This window comes from Vombatus ursinus, unplaced genomic scaffold, assembly GCF_900497805.2.
Source record: "Vombatus ursinus unplaced genomic scaffold, bare-nosed wombat genome assembly UNPS02014847.1, whole genome shotgun sequence".
Classification (NCBI taxonomy): domain Eukaryota; kingdom Metazoa; phylum Chordata; class Mammalia; order Diprotodontia; family Vombatidae; genus Vombatus; species Vombatus ursinus.
Genome location: NW_020954625.1, coordinates 11,412,015 through 11,426,578, shown reverse-complemented (window position 1 = coordinate 11,426,578; position 14,564 = coordinate 11,412,015). Strand labels below are relative to the sequence as shown.

General features: G+C 39.2%; 1 protein-coding gene across 2 annotated transcripts in view; it reads right to left on the bottom strand.

The window, feature by feature from the left end:
• Positions 1-14,564, bottom strand: part of JMJD1C (jumonji domain containing 1C) — a 188,453-nt gene that overhangs the window by 90,041 nt on the left and 83,848 nt on the right. For both annotated transcript variants that reach the window (XM_027840562.1, XM_027840563.1), the window contains one exon: positions 11,703-11,807. The gene's annotated coding sequence lies outside the window, so the exon portion shown is untranslated. The remainder of the gene's footprint in view (positions 1-11,702; positions 11,808-14,564) is intronic.

Below are 14,564 nucleotides of genomic sequence, written 5' to 3'. Positions count from 1 at the left end.
TGACTTTTCCATTGGATCAATTTAAAGGAAGGTTGGTTGTGCTCCACAGGAGGTGGGGAAAAGCAGAAGAAAATACAACACAAGTAAATGTCAAGAAAACAAAAGGGAGAGTTTGCTCCTGGGTGATGGGTGAGGATTATCAGAAAAGGTCCCTCCCATGAAAGAAGCGGCACCAGAGCTGTACTTTGAAGGCTAGTCTGCAAGGCACAGTGAGGAAGGAAATAGGAAGCTGTATACACAGGGAACACTGAACAAGCCAATGTGAAGGGCAGTCCTCTGAAATAAGATCATATAGATTCATGTGAGCCACATTATGGTGGTGGGGGTGGGGGGGAGGGAAATCTGAGATTTTGTATTTTATCCTAGAAGCAGTAGGAAGCCATTTAAGATTTGGGTAGGAGGAATCTTATATGAGTTTTAGGAAAATCATTTTGACACCTATGAAGAGAAAGGATTAGGGCAGCTCAGTGATGCCAGAGTGCCTGGAGCCAGGAAGACTCATCTTCCCGAGCTCAAATTTATCCTTAGACACTTACTAGCTGTGCGACCCTAGGCAAGTTACTTCATTCACTGTTTGCCTCCATTTCCTCATCCTGAAAATGAACTGGAGGAGAAAATGGCAAACCGCTACAGTATCTCTGCCAAGAAAACCCCAAACTGGGTAACAGAGTTGGACACAAATTGACCAACAATAAGGATAGATTGGAAAAGGGAGACAGACTGCACCAAACTGCAGGTGCCATCTGACCAGCACAGAGTCCTGAGCCTGCCTGTGGGTCTGTCTCTGGTGAATGAATGAAACAAAGGTGTATAACTCTCATCACGTGCCAGGCACTGTGCTTACAACTGAGGATACCGATACAAAGAGGAGGAGAGCCCTTACCCTCTAGGAGCTCACAGACTTTATTTTTTTAAAATTCTGAACTTGAACAACAAATAAAACAGGGATTTTCATATACATGGGCGAAAAAGAAGGCTGCACATGAAACTGTAACTCTGTTATATCTAAGTTATTTCTCTTGCTGTCCCACAGGTCTATCATTCTTTCTGGCCTCCATTCTGTTTTCTTCTGTGTATTATAAAAAATGCTTGAAATGACCCTCTTCTCTCTTCTGTCTAGAGCGGTCCTAACAACCCCTGCTTCCCCATCTTCCCTCCTCTGGAAGGAAAGGAGAGGAGAGAAGAATTCAAGGAGGGAACACTACTGGGCACAACTGCAATTCGTCAAGCAAAGTTTGACTCTACAGTTTTCTTAGAGCAGCTTCAAGGGGCATGAGATTTTCTGACTGTAATATCACATGGCTGGGTTTATAGGATAGGAATTGTACTCTGGCTCTGTGATTTCTTTGATATAGAAACTCCCTCTGATGCAAGTTAGCACTTTCTCAGCAACTTCGAGCCTTGGAAAACAGCCTCAACGTGCACCCAGGAGTTCAGTGGTGTGCCCAGGGTCTCAGAGTCATCTGAAGCCAGCTCTCTATCCCCAGACTAACTGTTTCTCCTCTGAGCTGGTGGTATATGCAATCACAGATTTTTTTCAGATTAACTGCTGTCTAGCTACAATGCCCCATCCTGTACTAGTGAGGTTGATTTGTGGAACCTAAATATACTAACGGTAATAACCGTTAACATTTATACAGCACTTGTTATGCGCTAAGCACTTTACAATTATTATCTCATCTGACCTACACCTTATTCCAATACCAGCTCATTAGATTTGGCTCAGGATTTTCACCTATCAAGATCTTTCTGGAGGCTAATCCTTTCAACCTTGCTATCAGCAACTCCTCTTAGCTTTGTGTGAGTGATAAGCAGGACACAAGAGATAAAGTGTTGGACTTGGGAGTCAGGATGATCTTGGTTCAAACCACATCTCAGACAACTGCTAACTGCTAACTGACTCCCAGGCAAGCCAGCATCTGGCCAAGCCTCATTTTTTCATCTGTACAATCTGCACAATAACAGCGCCTACCTCACAAAGTTACTGTGATGATGAAATGAGATAATGTATGTAAAGTACTTGATGAACTTTAATAAGAGGAAATACATGTCAGTTATTATTACTGCTCACAAGACCCTGGACAAGTCATTTAAACCTGTCTGAACCTGAGTTTCTAGAGTTATAAAATGAGGGAATTAACCAAAAGACGCCTCTTTAAACTTTTAGTCTGATCTTATGATCTATTATTCCTACTCATTAAACTAGTTCTCAGGACTGCTTTCTAGCCCTTATCTCTCCATCCTTCCGACAAGAATAGCATGAGACACTTTTTGTTAAATGCTTTGCTAAAACCTAAATGAATCAAATTTCAGTTCATTGCGCTTGAATTCAACAAGCATGTGACTCTTAAGAGTCACATTCCCACCATCACCATTGCTCTTTCTCTCCCTGGCTACCTGGCCAAACCCTACCCTTCTGCTCTGATCTAAATTAAAGCCATTCTTGAAACCACCTCCATTTCAGCTGACCTCTCATGCTATGAGCTCCCACAGAATTTATTTTGGCATTTAATCCCAAGAGGCAGTATGGGATTATGTGAGGAAAACTGGATTTAGGAATCAGGAGGGATCTGGGTTAAAATTCTACTTCAAGCATGTAGTAGTTTAAGTGTATAAGCAAGGAACTAAACTTCTCAAAGCCTTAGTTTCCTCATGAATAAAATGGGGATAGCCAACATACGGAATATCTCTCTCCCAGTGTTAGATTTAGAATTAAGTGCTTTATAAACCTTAAGGCTTTATATGAATGTTAACTATCTTAGCTGCTAACAGTTAATGCCAATTACATGATGACAGAAAGCTGGATGGAATCTTTGAGGATAACTAGTCCAACCCCCTTATTTTCTAGATATGGAAATTCAGGCCCAGAGGATTTGCCCAAGGTCACACAGGTGTGAAGTGTCAAGAGATGGGAACAGAACTCAGGTACTAGGACTCCAAATAAAATATTTCTTTAATGATATCTCATTTCCTTTGTATGATCCAAAAAATGGACACAAAAGAACACAACTATATTTTATCTATTTTAAGAAATCTGTCAGGGAGATGCAAAGGCACTCATTACATATTTGCTGAATGAAATCACTCTTGGGATTAGCCACACACACACACACACACACACACACACGTTTTGACAGCATCTTCAATATTAAAGTGTAAGTCAAAGGGATGTATATCTGTTACACTTTGCAGGCAGCATTCTGGAAACAGACTGAGTTACTCAACAGTGAGATGAAGAGGTTGAGCTGTGCACCCTTTTTGGAGTGTTCCTGCTCCTACCACCTTAATTATGCTGATGTCCACATGGGGATGTCAAGAGGTTAAATCTGTCCTATGTCTCAAATTGGGTTTTTTGTTTTTACTCCTCAGAACGCTTTTCTCCCAGGATTTATATAAATATATATGGCATTAGTCTGAATGTAAGTGTCACTTGCTTCCCAAATTGACCTACATAATGATGTGGCCTATCATTTTCATTGTTAAGGATTATGTAAATTTTAGGAGTAATGCCTAGAGTAGCTATTCAATTAAGTTTCTATTATTATAAGCCTGAACCATTAAAGAAAAGAAATTCCTAATGATTTTACCATAAAGGGAAAGTATAAAGAACATGGCAGTTTTTGAAAGTCAAGGGAGGTCTACTCTCTTTAACGGCAAAAGGAGGCAGTAATTGGGTATCAGGAAAACAAAAGGTGGAGAGGAATTGCGGGGAAGTAAGGCTTATATATATTGTGCCAGGTCTAATCTTGGCTTTGTCAACCAGAATGCTATAGTTTGAAACTGTTTAAAAGTAACATTTTTGACAGTCTATTGATTCACAAACATACATTCTAGGTGCAAGGTAGGGAAAACCTTTGATAATATGTAAAAGTGCAATCAACATAGTAATGAGATTAATTTTGTCTCAGGGAAAAAAAAAGGTTACTCCTAATAATTTCTGAAAGTACTGTCCTCAATCAGGATGGAGATGGATGGTGGGAAGGACTTCTTATTATTATTCTTGTTGTTCAAACAATATTCTGCTGAGTGAGGCACAAGCAAAGCATCTTTGTGTAACTCTCAGTATATTTTGGCCAAATGTATTCTGACCTCTGCTGATCCTCTCCGATTCTGAAGAAAATTTAAATGCATTATCATAAGGTAGACATAGAGCTGTAAGGAACCCTAAGTACATACAGGTGAAACTCCTCAATTTACAGGAAGGATCTGAGGCCAGGAGGTTCAATGACTTGTCTAAGGTCACACAGAACAGCAGGAGGCAGTTTAGCCAGTGTACTCATTTGACAAAAACAGTGTTGCAGAGGCTAATCAACTTGTCCCAGGTTGTACAGGCAGTCAATGACCGAGTTGGAACTTGAATCCAGGCTGCCAGTCCCCAAGTGTTCATCCCTCTAGTCTATCATGCCGACGTCCAGAACTCACTTCTGACTCCATCCAATGGACTTAAAGGAGACATTCTGTTCTCTCTAGCGTTATCAATAAGCGCTCTCTAGTGCTAAAAAGGAAAGCCTTTCCCCAGTCTTCCTCCTTCTTGACCTCCCTTCACCTACCAACACCTTCCATCATTTACCTTCTCTGCATGCACGCTCCTCCTCGTCAGGCTTTCCTGTCACTCCTCATTCCTCCTTCCTAACAGTTCTTTTCAGAATCTGTGCTCCACTTTCTTCTTTCTGTGCAGCGTGAGTGGCCCCCAACGTTGGGTCCTGGGACTTGTTTTCTTTCTATGCTTTGTATAAGTAACCTCATGTGCTCTCATATATTTGCTTGTCATCTCTGTGTAGATGTCTCCCAAATACTGCTTAGGCATGGTGCCAAGTATACTGTAGGCACTAAGTAAATACTGGCTGAGAGATATGTATGTGTGTCTGCCTACAAACATAGACACATGAGTATACAGAAGGACAGGGACTATTCCTGTGATTTCATTGGTACGGCGAACTCCCAGATTAGGCCCCTCCCCAAACCTTCTCTCCTACTTCACCTCAGATACCTGAGACACAAAAAACTCAGATGTATAAAAGAGAGTCAATACTTTGTGGAAGGGAGCTGATGACTGTGGAACTTGGGTGGGCACTTTCCTCATTTGGAGAATAAGGTGGTTGGTCTGGTTAGACAAGATCTGGGGCCTTCACTTGGAATCTGGGAACTTGGGGGGAAAAAGTTTGATAACCATATTTCACTAGAGTCGATTTCCTTTGTAATTAACACACACCTATGTATGCACACACACCCACAAGACTTAATGTAATTGAAAAACATTCTGAGAAGGGTTCCATAGGATAAATAAAAAAGGAACCCCTGGATTCAATGACTTACAAATTTTATAATCCCTGGAACCCTTTAGACCCAAGCTACCTCATCTCTCTGATGACTGCATAGGACTAAATGGCCGGTGAACTCCACAGGACTCCAGATGTATGGAAAGTCCCCTAAGGCCTTATCCCCTCTACTCACATGACATGGCAGTGCTTCCCATATCAGGCTTTCATCGCCTCTCTCCTAGACTACTCTAAGAGGCCAACGGCTCCCCCTCCCCCCATTCCAGTCTTTCTCCAGTCCAATCCATCCTCCCCATTAGCTGCCAAAATAATCTTTGACTATTCAATGGCTCCCCATTGCCTCTAGGACAAAATGCAAATACTGCTGAGTTTCCTATTTAAAGGAATGTACAGTCTGGCTAGGATTTTCCTTTCCAGACCGATTTCATCTTATTCTCCTACAGTCAACTGTGCAGACCAGCAGACAAGCAGCTCCCAAATGCCCTGCCCTCTGTGCCATGGCATCGAATGCACTCCTTTTCCTTGCCTCCATCTCTTAGACAGCTTCAAAGCTTAGGTACTTACTCCCTCCTAGGGGAAGCCTTTGTTGACTTCAATCTGAAATTGTCAGTACTCTCTTCCTACTCAATTTATCATTAATTCATCTGCTTATCATTTATTTTGACCTCTGTAGCCTAGTTAGGCACATAGCTGGACTGTGTTGAAAATGAGTCAAACTACTTTGGAGGCAGCTAGGTGGCGGCGATAAGATGTGGGAACTGGAGTTGGAAAGATTTGAGTTCAAATAAGACCTCAGACACTTAATAGTTGTGTGACCCTTGACAAGTCATTTAACTTCTGTTTGCCTCAGTTTTCTCATCTGTAAAATGGGGATAAGATCGCCTACTCTGTCAGGTTATTGTGCGGGTCAAGTGAGTGCCTTGCACATAGTAACTGTGGATAAAGTGTCAGGCCTGCAGCCAGGAAGACATCTTTCTGGGTTTAAATCTAGCCTTGGGACACTTCCTAGCCATGTGACCCCGGCAAGTCACTTAACCCTGTTTGTCTCAGTTCCTCATCTGTAAAATGAGCTGGAGAAGGAAATGGCAAACCATTCCAGCTTCTCTACCAAGAAAATCCCAAATGGGGTCACGAAGAGTCAAAAACAACTGAACAACAAACAATATTATTATTAATATTATTTAGCTCAAATTCTGAAACAACATTTTAAGATCTATGTGCTCTACACTGGCAATTCCACGGGTTTTGATGCCTCAATCCTGAAAGATGGCTGTATCAGCTTTTAGACCTTGACTGGGTCAGACTTTTTTTTTTTTGCTAAAACTTTTTAGAAATCTCACTCCAAGCGCACAAAAAACAGAATTGCCAGGACCAGTTCTACTAGGCAAAACATTACAAAACCATTAAGACAACAGAGGAAATGGACCCTCTCCCTTTCTTTTGTATTAACTCAAAGTCTATTCTCTTGAATGGTAGAAACCATAGAAATGTATATACCCTTGGCTCTAAATTTGCATCAGCTTATTATGATTCACTAGCCTGAAGTAGGAGAATTCATACAGTTCCAAGAGCTGTGATTATGATTCTAGGAAATACAACCCACCAAACAACTGGAACATAAGAATAAAACAACAGAAATTATCACAGTGAATGTCTGAAAAACCTAGCAAAACATATAATTAATATGTTGACTTTGCAACAAACGATTCTGTGAGTGCTGTTAGTCCAACAGCTTCTACATTATGATGACTAGAAGATCCCTAACCAACCCAGTTTAAGAGATGAAGTGCCCTCAATTTTCAGGTTAACAAGCAATCTCTTCCATTTCCTTTACTTAACAACCAACCACTAAGCTTCAGGTACACATTTGGCAACAGCAGAACAGCTCTCTAGAACGGAATAAATGGAGAGTGGGATAGGAGGAAGGGAAATATAGTAAGTTTTTCACAACATGGCTGTTATAGAAGTGTTTTGCATGACTACACATGTACAACCTGTATCGAGTTGCTTCCTTCTCAATGAGGGTGGATGGGCAGGGAGGAAGGGAGAGAATTTGGAACCCAAAGTTTTAAAAACAAATGTTAAAAAAATGTTTTTACATACAACTGGGAAATACAATATAAAGGCAATGGGGTACAGAAATCTATCCTGCCCTACAGGAAAACAGAAGGGGACGGGGATACAAGAAAGGTGTTCGTGTGTGATAGAAGGCAGGGCAGATCAGGGGAAGGGGTAATTCAGAATATATGCCGTCTTGCGGTGGGGGTAGGGTAGAGATGGGGAGAAAATCTGGAACTCAAAATCTTGTGGAAGTGAATGCTGAGAACTAAAAATAAATTAGTAATAATAAAAAAAAAGAGAACAGCTCTCTAAACACCTTTCTATTCCAGTGCTATTACTTTTCGTAAAATGAACTGAAAAGCTTGGGTCTAAATGGCTGGTAACATTTTCAACCTCTGTGTTTCCATAAAGCAAATTTCTTAAAATACAAATATTTCGATGACTAATTAAACAGGAGAAACACAACCAAGAGATCTAAAGTTAAGTTATTATTTTTTAAAAAACATATAATATATCTTGTAAAAAGCAACCATGGTGTGTTTCCCTCTTCCTCCCCGGCCAGGTGACAACCGCAGGAGTCCCCTCCTACTTGGGTGCCTTTCCCCTTCCCCTCTATTTCAAAGAAGTCGTCAGTGCCGGCAGCCAGGATCAGGGAAACTAAAAGGAGGAAGCAGGACGTTACACGCACACAGAAAACGGAGCACGGCAAGCTACTCCAAAGTGACCTCATTAACGTGCTTCAGTCCCACGTGTCTCAGAGAAGGGCGGTTTAAGTTTATTTTCATTCAATTCTTTTCCTTCTCCACAAAGAACTGAAAATTATGCCTACTCTGATGGTAGTTCTTCCCTACTCCTTACCTAAAAACTGAATGAATCAGCTATCTTAACTCAACTGGATACATTTATCACATGGAAGAATCTCTAAGACAGAACTAATTTGGGCTGGATTCAAACTAGTGACCTTAAGACGATCAGCACTAATACCAGGAGAGTCATTCTTTCTTATTGGACAATAAAAAGAGATCTGCTGCTTCAAAGAAAATCATTATTAGCAATATTTACCATATATATGAAATATAATCACCAGATGGCACCCAGTTATCAATATGAACAATAAAAGGTCATTTCAAAATAATGAGACTCTTTGGACCTTCTCCCATACCAGACCATAGCTAGCACGTATATAATGCTTGAAAGTCTGCAAAGTGCTTTACATCCATTATCTCATTTGAACGTCGTAACATAGTAAGTTAGGTGCAATTATCCCTATTTTGCAGATGAGGAAACTGAGGCCGAGAAGTTTAAATGTCTTACCCAAAGTCACACTACTAACAAACGTCTCAAGCAATATTTAAACTCAGGTCTTTCTGACTCCAAATCCAACAGTCTATCTGCTATACCACTTAAGTACCACACAGACCAATCTAAAAATATGGAAACTGGCACTCAGACTCAAAATAACATTCTACCACTATTCCAATATGAATATTGCTGCTTTTTAAGAAGCTAAAACGAGCTATCACACATAGAGCAATGGTGAGATGCATGCTTGTGTGACGAAACTGCACATAAAACCCAACCATCCAATCAGAAAGGAACTGTAAGCTAGGAAGAGAAGTTGGGCTGTCCTTTGGCATACAGCAAGTGGTGATAAACAGCCTCAGTCCTCTCGGGATATCCTGACAATGCCAAGGGAACTTGAAAAGTCCTCCAGCACACTGGGCAGCAAATTTTTGGGGAAGCATGGATAAAAGTTATACATGGAATGGAAATGGAAGGTGTGGATGGGTTGCCATTCGTATCTCTGGAAGGAACTCCCGAATCGATCAGATCACTGATTCCTCTGAATATTAAATTTCACAGAGTACTTTAAAATTCAATTAAAAAAAAATCAGAGAAATAATGGGGACTTTTTACTTAATCATCACTGTCTTAGGTCAGCCAAAACTTTCCTTTAACCACATAAAGTTGCCCTGAGGTTGAAATGTTAAGACACTATTTACCAAAATCCATGCGGGGAACAGCTGCATGTTTAAGATGCCAAAGAATTTATTTAATGTAATGTTTGGACAAGTGGTTAGAGAACAATATTTTGGGATAAAGCTACACACCACTTGCATCCTATAAATCGTTCCTTTACATAGCAGAGTCTTACGTCTTATTTGAATACAGCTAAGAAAAGAAATAGCAACTTAACCTTAACTATTTGTTGACTGAATAGAAAACTGTGGTCTATTTACTAATATTTAACGTTTGAAATTTTTTTTAAAAAGCCCTTACATTCAGGGATATGTGTTTCTCTGTACTTTAAATATAGAAACTTAGCATGAAACATCTAATATTACTATGATTAGAGAGCCTCAGAAGGCATTTTTAAGGGACTACTTTTAGCTATTTATTAATACTTTTACTCACCTCCAAAATATAGTTACCAAGCTACACCAAAGGAATGTTTAATAATGGATCAAATCATAGTGTTTAAAACATTCTGTAAACCAATAAATGCTATATAAATGTCTGCTATAATTAACAGCATAGATTCCCATGTTTTAATCTAATTTTCAAAACACAAACAAAACCTGAACATAAAAACAGAAATGCAGTTAATTACAGATGCAAGTCGCATCCAAAAGGGGACTATAGTTTCTATTACCTCTAAAAACTTCCTAAGCTCCCAAACTGTAATACATGAACAGAGTATAACAGAATTTAAGTACTAGCAGTCTAGCTCATTCAGGGAATGTCAATTCCTATCACAAGAGAAATAAAGAATGGCTAAAATATTAACTGAGTCTGTCCTCCTCTCATGGAAGTCCAGAGGCTGCCACTGGCAGTGTGGTTGAAATGATTTGTAGAACAGACAAATACTCAGACTGCCAACATCAGGTAAAAGACTTTTGACTTTGGTTCTTGTGCTTTTGAGAGACCAAAAAATAAAAATAACTCATCAAGAGCAGAAGGCAAATCTAACTTTTAAAATGTAAAAAGGAGAGATATTAATCCTTTCTTTTATTCAGTATCACAAATAATAAACAAAAGGCAAGGCCACCTGGCAAGAGCTTATTTTCAGATCATTTTCCTTACTTACTTCACTTCCCCAAATCAGCTTCAAGATGAGAACCCTTCAAAGCTCCAACTTAAAAGTAACTATTTCTCTATTGGAAAAGAAACATTTACCAAGAACTGTGTAAGTGAAAACAGTGACAGGTCTCTCCCCAACAAATTCAACACTGTCCCTGGCCTTTGTATGGATTTATGACCATATTTCAACAGTATCCAAAGAGCCAAAGAAAACTACATTTTTACAGAAATCACCAAGATGATGCAGTAGAAAAAAAATACAACTTAGTGAGGCTTCAAAATAGGAAATAACACATGTACTGAGGGAACCATTCATTTATTTGGAGAGAATGAAGTAACAACAAACAGCAGAAGCATTACACTAACCTAATTCCCAAGGTATTATGGCTTTATAAACAACAAAAGCACTGTTCCGAAACTGAAGTCTTGGTACCATGCATTTAGTCATAAACAGTTCTATGTTCACATTTTGAAAACAATTATGTGGTAAATAGGAATGTTGACACCCCAGTTTTTTTTTTAAATAAAAAAGGCATTTTGAGTAAAATAATTCCTCTTCCTATATTTACTTCCAATGAAGATACTATTTAATATTTTAATTTTGAAGTTTTTTAAGTGAAGGAAATCAATGCCATCTGTCAATATGAATGATAATAATACACTTGCAGATAGAGACTGACAAGTATATTAAGACAATTTATGTTTATTTAGGACTATTTTAAAACCATAATACAAGAGGGAGATTTTCTATATTTTACTGAGAATTAATAAAAACAATCCATTACTTACAGTTTTGTATATGGGTTATTTCCAGATGCCTTAAACAAACTTACAAAATAAGTTTCTAATTAAATATTATAGATTAGGAAGCTTCATGCAACTTGGGAAATGCTTCCTAAATGCAAATTTGAAATCAGAGGCAAAAACAAATTTTTTTATGCTATTCAAAGATAATTTTTTAAATAAAAGCTTCTGTTTTAAAATTCACAGCATGTATATGAAATGATCCCACTTAATTGTGTACTATTTGATGTGTGACACTTAGTAACCCCTCCAAATTCTTCAAAAGTCAACATAAGAGACAATCACAACCTACATAATAACCAATCTGTCATGTGATATTTAGTAACCCCCTCCAAATTCTTCAAAAGCCAATAAACAATCTGTCATTTTCCAAGAACTGAGTGATCACAAGCTGAACCCACAAAGAGAGCGTAGACTTTCTCATATGCAGAGATACTAAGGCATATTATTTTCTAAAAAGCCACCTTGATTCCTTACCTGACAGGGCTGAAAGGCTCTATCTTCAGTTACAAAATCTGTTCGTTTATCCACAAGGAATTCTGCAGCAGCAGTACAGCTTTTTCCAACTACAGGTTTGAATGCCTGGGGGAAAAATGAAATAATACATGTTAACAGAACAGATTACTTCAATTTTATATTCAAAATGGTAAGCAGTATAATTTGATAACTTCATTATCACTGAAGCCTACAGAGCACCAGCGTATTATCTTAGAGAATACAACTTAAACCAATGTTTTACAAACATTTCTGGCTTATTTACACCAATAATCACCTGAAGGGTCTCCAAGAAACAGGATGTAGAAGGCTTTTAACTCCCCACCCCCACCCAGGCAAAAACTGAATTCCAGATGCATCTATGAAGAGGGGGGAGGTGGAGAGGAAAGGGAGAATAAGGAAAAGGCGGCAAAAAAGAACATTTAACACCCAGTGCCTTACATTTCCTTTTCTCCACTATCCCTTACAAAAAGTCAAACTCAAGTAATTTATTTTTCCCAAGCAGAACTATTTGTTTCCTGGAGTAAGCAAGGATTTGTGAGTAAAATCTTGTGGCAGACTTGAATTCTTTTGTTTGGGCATGAATATAAGTATATAAAAAAAAGCAGGTGGGAAGTTTCCAGTTCAGTTCAGGAGCAATGAATTTGAGAGGGAAGAGGCAAACTCCCTTCTTTTTTTCCCTTTAAAACCCTCTGAAAATGTTCTAATCTGAAAATGTCAATGTCGTTCCACCCTCTCACAGACTTTTGGTAGTACCTTTACTGTAAAACCAAAGTTGAGAAAATAGAGAATTGGAAAGGGGATACACTCACAATTTCTAATTCATTTAAGTGATATGGAGAAATCTTTCGAGTTACTAGACCCTTATTCTGGGAACAAATCATGCAATGAACCACTTCGATCATCTCTGCCCCAATGAGACACCTCTCCAGGTACAAAGTCATTTGTACTTTCCCAGATTCTGTGGCAGTTTTCCCCCCAGTTTTGACAAAAGAATCTGAGAAAAATAAGTGCCTTTGACCTAAACATATAGCCAACAAGTGATACTGGGGAGAACTGGTTTCAAAATGATAGGCTGACACTTTTAATTCTGATTAGTGCTTAAAGAGTACATTTCTAACCATTAAAAATCCTTTCTGAAACCTTCAGGTGCTCTCAGAATAATAACAGCTTGCATTTACGTAACTCTTTAAAGTAGACCGAACACTGGGGTATATTCTCATTTGATCTCATGCATAAACTCTGTAGTACTGTCCAAAAAACTTGAATACAAGGAAAATGCAAGTTTAACAAGTTTATCATGCCCTACCAAAAAACTCAGCATCATAAGGCTAAAAGATCTTCTCTTCTATGAAATACAAATGACTACTGAGGAAATATCCTGCTAGTTGTTGGGTAACTCCAAAAAAGAGATCTCCAGAGCCCATGTTTGTGTGTAATGTCATTCAGGCTGGCTTATTTAGGTGGATACATTTCAAGTCCAGACCTCACTCACCCACCAGTTGATTGTTATAGTTTTACTCAATACAAAAGAGGGAACAAACACCTATTGTGTTCCAGGCACTTACGACAAACAGAAATCTCCTTTTACACTCTAACGGGAGGTGAAGGCAGCAACATCTCTTTGCTCGTGACCGTGACCGGCTTTATCAAACATGAAGGTAGGTGACATTACAGAAACTGTTCTGTTCCTTAGAAAAGACTTTCTTGCCTTTCCATATACTGGTGTTCTTTGGGTCAAGCTGTTTAATTTGTGGTAACAAATACAGAAATATTCTGTTGAGAAATTTTTAATCTTTAAACTTCATCAAAGTTGTATTTGTCCTTAAAAATCACATTATGGGTCAAATGTAAACATAAAAGTTCACAAATGACTTTATAATCTAACTGAATAGAACTGAAGGGTGGGGGTGGGGAAACTGGAAGAGAAACTTTCCTAAATTCATTCCTCCTAAGCCTGTGTGCTCTTCTCTCTAGTGGCGGAAAGAATACAGGTGGTTTGCATTTCCTATGAGACCTAGCCTTTTTTCTAATTTGAAAAACATTCTTCAACAACACATGACCTCTCACAACTCTTTCAACCCAGGTCCCATAGTTCTATGGATAATGTTCAGCCTGCAGCAATCACGGCTATCAACAAAATGCAAATCACTGTCATTTATGGACTGATTAGGAAAAAAGGGCAAGATCTCCGCACATAAATTATGTTTTAATATTTCTCGAGCTATAAAGTACATAATAATTGGAAACTACTGCAAACAAGGATTCCTAGAATTAATGCCAGTTCCATTAATGGCCAATCTACTTGTCAGATGCTCTAGTTTCAGTCATGCAGAAAATAAACAGGATGCCATAAGAATGAAATGGCCACGACTCGCAGTTTTGAAATTGTGTGAAATACGTCTTATTTGCAAATAAACAGCTATAAAGTGCTTACTAACATTCTGGAGTTCTTGTTGAATAATCATTCCAACATTTTTAAACTAAAAATTCTAAAAATTCATGACCAGTGCTTCCTTTTTCCTTAAAACGCCCAAGTACAAGCAATACGCACAATCCTCAGGAGCAGACACGAATGCGTTTTGCTTTTAACCAGTGGTAACCAACAACGCCACCCCTGTCCCTTCCCTGCCGCGGTCTAAAACAAGTCTTTCACAAAACAGATCCTGCACCCCTAACTTGAAAACCCAGCTGGACACGAACGAGCCAGGCGCTTCGGAGCGCACTTTCACAGTCGGTCTAGGCGCGCGGCACGTAAAGGAAGGAGGACTCGTGCGTAACCAAGCGGCCCGCGACGGTCCGCGCCGCGCGGCCGAGCGCGGGCGGCGGACGGGCCGGCGTGGC